Genomic DNA, 7,774 nt, shown 5'->3' on the forward strand with positions numbered 1-7,774 from the left:
CATGAGCTCGGAACACACGCATCGAAAGATGAACAAGAGTCACATAGAGATGTGATTGGCAAGTTGGCCTACCGGTTGAGATTTTTCATCATCAGTGGTGTTACACCAATGGCGAACAATTGAAATGTGGGTCTTGTATCACTCACAATCAATTTTGAGAGATATTGATTTGAGTGGGAGCGCACTGTTGAATTAACATGTTTAATTCTTAGTGCAATTAATTATGAACACTGTCTAAGTGTTTCTTGCAAAATAGTTGTAGAATAATGGCTCGCGTTTCCACCTTCCCTATTAAAATTGAATAGCTGTTAAATATCTGGTTAAAACTTTACGATTGGTAACGTAATATGAGGATTGTCCTCAAAAGTGCCGAGAAGGACTTTGTCCTATCGCATGCTTTCCGTATCCTCCCGCTAATGCTATGGATCATGTGACTATCGTCCTTCGATCCAAAAGCTATAATTCCGTTTCAGTCAAGTGCAATATGTTTGCTTCCATGAAACCCAAACTTCGAAAGTTGGGATAGTTATATGATATTCATGGAACTGAAAATTATTTTCAGATACAAACAAAGCAATGTTTGTTTGCAAGTATTAGTAAAAGTGTTTACTATGCATTTGACTGTTGGGAAAGGGATCCAGAAGAACGCCTGTCATATAATGAAAGGTGAATAAAACAACAACTTAAAGAGAAAGGAAGTGTCCAAAGGGTGTTAGTATGACTTACACGCCTAGGAAATTCGGGGCTAACGCCACTCTTAAGTTGGGTGCTTCTTTTGCGAGTAGGAGAAATACTAAAAGTTAAACTGTTAGAAGTATAAAGGCAGAAAGAAAGATGACTGGAATATCCAGCTCATGTATGAATGTCATACAAGTTTTTGATGTATAGTAGGCTGTTCAAAGAGATAGTTCTTGGGAATTATGGTTAAACATGTTAATCACTAATTCTTGGGTATTGTGAGTTAATCACAAAGATACCCGCTCGATTGCATTCAATTGCGAATCACTGTAAGAGCTACTATGGCCTAAAAAGACTAGCCAGAAATGAGGTTAAGGTATACACAGGGAACATAGTAAATGTTACTATACCTTCCATCGGTGTATTGCCGTCTGTATTTATTTTCATAATTCATTTAGAGTTTTAAAAACTCTAGCCCATTGCATAAGGTATCTTGCAAGAAGGTTGTTCATAAGAGAACCTTTTATGTTCGATGTTATGAATAACACAAGGGCCATACTTTCATTATGAATGAGATGTATGTTATGAATATTGATAATAATACAATACCTCTGGGTTTACTTTCATAATTCATTTTAGAGTTTCATACACTCTAGCCCATTGCACAATGTTTGTTGCAAAAGAGTTGTTCATAAAAACAACAATTGTTGTTAAGTATTATGAATAACATGAAGGGCCATGCTTCCATCCAAGATGGGACGTATGTTATGAATATTGAGGGTAATATGATACATCCATAACACTGACGCTAAATGTCGCAAGACTAAAATAATACCACACAAGTGTGGCACTACATTTGGTCACATTGGAGAAACCCGCATGGAAAATTCCATTATGATGGATTTTGAAGTCTTTTTGATTTTGAATCATCTGACACTTGCAACTTTCCTCCGAAAAGTGAAGTGACTAAAATACCGTTCACAGGCCATAAGGAACGAACAACAAACTTATTAGTGATCACACATTTGATGTGTGTAGTCCGATAAGTGTTGTTAGTGGTGGATTTATTTATCTTCAGAAATGACTCAAGTAGATATATGGATATTTACTTGATGAGACGTAAGTCTGGATCTTTTGAAATCATTCGAAAGGTTTTCAAAAATGAAGTAGAAGTTATTGTAACAAGAAAATTATGTTTCTGCAATTTGATTGCACAAAGGAATATTTGAGTTACATGTTTAGCGAATGTCTGATGAGTTGTGAAAGGGGTTTCATAACTTGCACCTCCCGGAACACCACTGCAAGTGAAAAGTCCGTGGAGATGTAATCTAACCATTTATGACATGGTAAGGTCAAAGATGACATAAATAAATTTGGCATTATCCTTTTTAAAGTGATGCTTTAGAGACTGCGGCTTTTACACTGAAAAGAGCTACATCGGGTCTGTTGAAATGAAGCCATGGTATGGTACGCCCAACCATGTTGTATCTTTTCTTAACATTTGGAATATGGGGCTTGTGTAAAAGGTTACAAACCTATTCCAAATCAGACAATTGCTACTTTGTAGGTTATCCCAAGTCATTGGGTATTCCTCCCTCACTATACCGAGGCAAATAGGTTTGCCACAAAGAACGGTATTCTTTTAAAGAGAATGGTTCTTTCTAAAAGGTGAGTGGGAGAATAGTGCAACTCGACGAGATAAACAGTATCTTCATCAGATCAAAGGAAAGAGACCTTGGAAGTAATTCCAGAGTTTCCTACTGCGACTGATACGGAAGTCTCTACAATAAAATGTATGAACTTCGGTCGAACTTGCAGCTGAACCACGTAGGCAAGGCTCGTGCAAACCTCTCAGGTGCGCAAACGAGATATTGTTGTTAGACAACATTATACCTACGATACACAAGGAAGCTTTGATGGGCCCTGACTCCAGAATTGGCTAAATGCCAATACAACCCGAGTTAGTTTCCATATAAGTGATTCAAGATTAAAACCTTGATACACCTTTCGGAAGACTTAGAGTCTAACGAACATTTATGGAACTTAAAACTGATACGGATAAAAATGTTTTATCCATAAAGCTCGACTTGTTGAAATAACAAGTTCAAGAGTTGACTACGATGAGGTTGTTTTCATCGTAGCGATGCTTAAAGTCGGTTCGGGTTGAACTAGCAATTAATACATATTTCAATCATGAGATATGAAACATGGATGATAAAAGGATTTCCATCTGATGGAAATGAAAGCTAGGACTTGTATATGATACAGTCCAAAGTAATTTGTCGATCCAGAGGATGCTAGTAGGTATGCAAACTTCAGAGTTCCAGCAATGGACAGAAGAGAGCAAAATGGAGTTGGAATCTTCGTGTTTTGATGAAATGGTCAAAGGGGTTTTGACTTCATCAATGGGTAACGAAGATGCTTGTAATTCAAGAAAGTAAGTGGGAGCGTAATAATATTTCTAAAAATCTTATGTGCTTGGCAGATTGGTAATTGGAAATAAATTTCTTGACACAAATTAGGACTTCATTTGAAAATAGTTTTTCGATGAAGTGCTTAGGATAAATAGCCTCAATATTAGGCATGATGATCTATGGAGATAGATTTACCTAATGGGGCTAAGCAATGAATACATATTGACAAGATGCTAAAACCTTTTAGCATTTAAAACGCCAAGGAGTGATTCTTGCCAAAGTCACATGGAAAGAGTTTTTGCAAGACTCGGTGTCCCAAAACACTGATGAGTAAAATACATGATGCAGATTCCACACACTTTTGTGTTTGGATTAATCATGTATTCCATGGTATGTAAAACAACCAGATATGTCCGATACTCCCAAGGTGTTGCGAGTATGGATACCAAAGTGATCAAATTACTGATCATGGGACAACAGTGAAAGATGTCACAGAGTACTAGAGTAAGTACTGATGACATGGTTTTCTCGCAAGCAGAGATCATGAAGAGTTCGTTGTAAAATGTTACATCGATACAGTCTTCATCTTTTCTCCATGCGATTTTTGATTTAAATTAAGGGTTTTGTGTAACACACAATGTGGTGGCACAGTTAGTTGGAATTTGTTCAAACTAGTTACTGTGGCGAATTCTATAACAAGGGCTAAGTATGTTGACGCTTTAGAAGCGACAAAGAAGATGTTGAATCATATAGTTCATTCATGAACTTAGTATAGTTCCAAGATGGCTTTTGACAATGGGACACTACTGCAGGTAGTTGCTCCATAACTCAGTCTGAGGAATCCAGGTTCGACCTGTGATTCACATACATACAAAGCCAAGTCCACACAAAATATGAATTTTGTGAAAACGCGAGGACATGCAAAGATACACACGGAACTGAAGTCGTCAGATCCGTTGGACATCAGGCTATACCACAAGCGAAGCATATTTACCCCGGTGTGCCACAGGTGTGAAGTGCATTAGCATAAGCTAGATTATTGTCTCTAGTGCAAGTGGGAGTCTGTAGGAGATATGCCCTAGAGGCAATAATAAATGTTATTGATTATCTCCTTGTTCATAATTATGTTTATGTTCCATGCTATAACTGCTGTGGTTCCCGAGCCCGTATATCCATAAAGGCTCTGGGGAGAACCCATATGCACGTGTGGAATAATAAACGGTAAAATGTATTCCTAGTCGTGCCTCTAAGACTAGCTCAAGTGTTGCATGATGATTATGTTTTCCCAATCATGGGCATGTCTATGCCAAGCAACTTTGAGGGCACAATGTCAGGAAGGACATTTGTGTTGAATCGACCCGAATTGATGTTATGCTATGAGATACATTCGTCACAAGTTAATGGTTTATAACACAGAGATAGTTAATGTTTGCATAATTCCTTAGACCATGAGAGTATCGAGTTTCTTCATGCTTGCTTCATGAACTTTGGGGTTTGTTAAACGTCATCCGTAACTGGATGGCTATTACGGCGGCTTACGGGTTCATGGGAAAGTATGTTAAGTAACTTGATAGCTCGAGATTGGGATTTGCTCCTCCGACGATGGAGAGATATACTCGGGCCCACTCGGTGTTACGGCGTCCATCATCGTCTGGCCAGACACTTTGTGATTTGATCACGGGGATGCCGGAACACGAAACGAGAAAAGAGAACAAAACCGGTAACGAGGTAACTTGCATAGTGGACAAAGTGTTGGACCACGGGGATGCAATAAATCTCACCTCAGGTGTTTGTGATATATCGTGAAGCAACAGGAATAGCTCACCTCAACTGGAGGTTCACTCGAATATTCATTCGTGTGGGTATAGGGGTCAATATGGGTGTCCACGGCTCCGATGTTGATCATTGATCGGAAGGGGTTCCAGGTCATGTCTATACTTCACCGAACCTATAGGGTCACACGCTTAAGGGTCATCTATCTGCTGAATACTAGACAAGGAGTCTGAGAGAAAATCACCGAAAAAGTTTCGGACACCGAAAAGTTTCGGACAGCGGAATCGTACCGCAGAGAGAGGTCACCGGATGAGTTTCGGTGAAACCGAAAAAGTTGTTTCGGGGTATGCCATTAAGTCAAAATGGTTTCGGCACATGCCTGATAATTCTTGGAGGGTGCCAGAATCATTCTGGAAACTTTTTGGAATTTTCAGAAATAAAAACCGAAAATGTTTCGGAGCTGCCGGTACCGCTTTGGCTGTTTTTCGCAGATGAAATTCACTAATCTGAAATTGTTTCAGAACGAATCCAAAATCATTTTAGTGGGTACTGGAATTATTCTAAGACCCATAGAAATATTTTCGGATTTAGTGGACGCGAAAAATTGTCTTCATGAATAGTGAAAACGCATTCTTGTTTGCTTTTCGCAGATGAAAATCACTAAACCGAAATTGTTTCGGAACGCGTTGAAAATTATTTTAGTGGGTACTGGAAATGTTCTGAGCCCACATAAATATTTTCAATTCGAACGGACGCTGAAAAATGTCGTCATGAATAGTGAAAGTGCTTTTTGCTTGGCTTCTTGGAGAAGCCACCTTGAGGGCCTTTTTGGTATTTCCCCCCTTGGCTTCTTGGAGAAGCCACCCTTGGGCTTGGCCTATAAATAGGGGTGGAGGGGGCTGCCTAAAGGATCATCCCTTCTCACATACATGCCATTGCAATGATCTGGCTTCTTCTCTCCCTCCCAGCGAAATAGTTTCGTAGAGCCGAAAGGCTGTCTGGGTTCCGGCAGGAACTAGTTCTGGACGGCGAAGCCCTGCCGGATAGCTGACACCGTATGTGTGCAACTCTGTAGAGAGGTCGTAGTTTCGATCTTAGTGCCCTGAGGGGCTGTTCGAGAGTGCCTCCCGAAGGGCTGTCCAAGTGACGGTCCAAGTTCTGTGGGTCCTCCCGGAGGGCTGTCCGAGTGACCGTTCGAGTTTCGAAGGTCCTCCCGAAGGGCTGTCCGCGACACCGTCCGGGGGACTGTTCGACCGCCTCCCGGAGGGCTGTCCATATGGCGGATGAGGGTATTCATCCTCGCGGTTGGGAGGTTGTAAATCCTAGCTGCGGGGATCTGCACCGCCGATCGTCATCGACTCTACTTCCCGCTGCGCTATGAGTCGGTAACGAAAAAGATCAAACCTTGTATGCAGTCTCCATAGTGGTCCTGGGCTGGTGCGTAGGTCAGAAATTTTTTGTTTTCTGCTACGTTACCCTACACAAGGCACCTCGGAGGTGCCTTCCCCCTTTAGGACTCTCCGTTTATCTTATCTCTTGGCGCATGGGCCTCTTGGGGCTGGTTCCCTTGGCCCATATAGGCCAAGGCGCACCCCCCACAGCCCATGTGGCCCCCCGGGGCTGGTGGACCCCTTGGTGTGTTGGAAATATGCCCTAGAGGCAATAATAGATGGTTATTATTATATTTCTTTGTTCATGGTAATTGTCTATTGTTCATGCTATAATTGTATTGTCCGGAAATCGTAATACATGTGTGAACACATAGACCACAACGTGTCCCTAGTAAGCCTCTAGTTGACTAGCTCGTTGATCAACAGATAGTCATGGTTTCCTGACTATGGACATTGGATGTCATTGATAACGGGATCACATCATTAGGAGAATGATGTGATGGACAAGACCCAATCCTAAGCATAGCATAAAAGATCGTGTAGTTTCGTTTGCTAGAGCATTTCCAATGTCAAGTATCTTTTCCTTAGACCATGAGATCGTGCAACTCCCGAATACCGTAGGAGTGCTTTGGGTGTGCCAAACGTCACAACGTAACTGGGTGACTATAAAGGTGCATTACGGGTATCTCCGAAAGTGTCTGTTGGGTTGGCACGGATCGAGATTGGGATTTGTCACTCCGTGTGACGGAGAGGTATCTCTGGGTCCACTCAGTAATGCATCATCATAATGAGCTCAATGTGACTAAGGAGTTAGTCACGGGATCATGCATTGCGGTACGAGTAAAGAGACTTGCCGGTAACGAGATTGAACAAGGTATTGGGATACCGACAATCGAATCTCGGGCAAGTAACATACCGATTGACAAAGGGAATTGCATACGGATTGATTGAATCCTCGACACCGTGGTTCATCCGATGAGATCATCGTGGAGCATGTGGGAGCCAACATGGGTATCCAGATCCCGCTGTTGGTTATTGACCGGAGAGGCGTCTCGGTCATGTCTGCATGTCTCCCGAACCCGTAGGGTCTACACACTTAAGGTCCGGTGACGCTAGGGTTGTAAAGATATATGTATGCGGAAACCCGAAAGTTGTCTGGAGTCCCGGATGAGATCCCGGACGTCACGAGAGGTTCTGGAATGGTCCGGAGGTGAAGAATTATATATAGGAAGTTCAGTTTCGGCCACCGGGAAAGTTTCGGGGGTTACCGGTATTGTACCGGGACCACCGGAAGGGTCCCGGGGGTCCACCGGGTGGGGCCACCTATCCCGGAGGGCCCCGTGGGCTGAAAGTGGAAGGGAACCAGCCCTTAGTGGGCTGGGGGCACCCCCCTTGGGCCTCCCCCTGCGCCTAGGGTTGGGAACCCTAAGGGGGGGGGAGCTTCCCCCTTGCCTTGGGGGGGCAAGGCACCCCTTCCCCCCCACTTGGCCGCCGCCCCCCCTTTGGATCTGATCTCCA

The sequence above is a fragment of the Triticum aestivum genome, chromosome 1D (assembly GCF_018294505.1).
Source record: "Triticum aestivum cultivar Chinese Spring chromosome 1D, IWGSC CS RefSeq v2.1, whole genome shotgun sequence".
Classification (NCBI taxonomy): Eukaryota; Viridiplantae; Streptophyta; class Magnoliopsida; order Poales; family Poaceae; genus Triticum; species Triticum aestivum.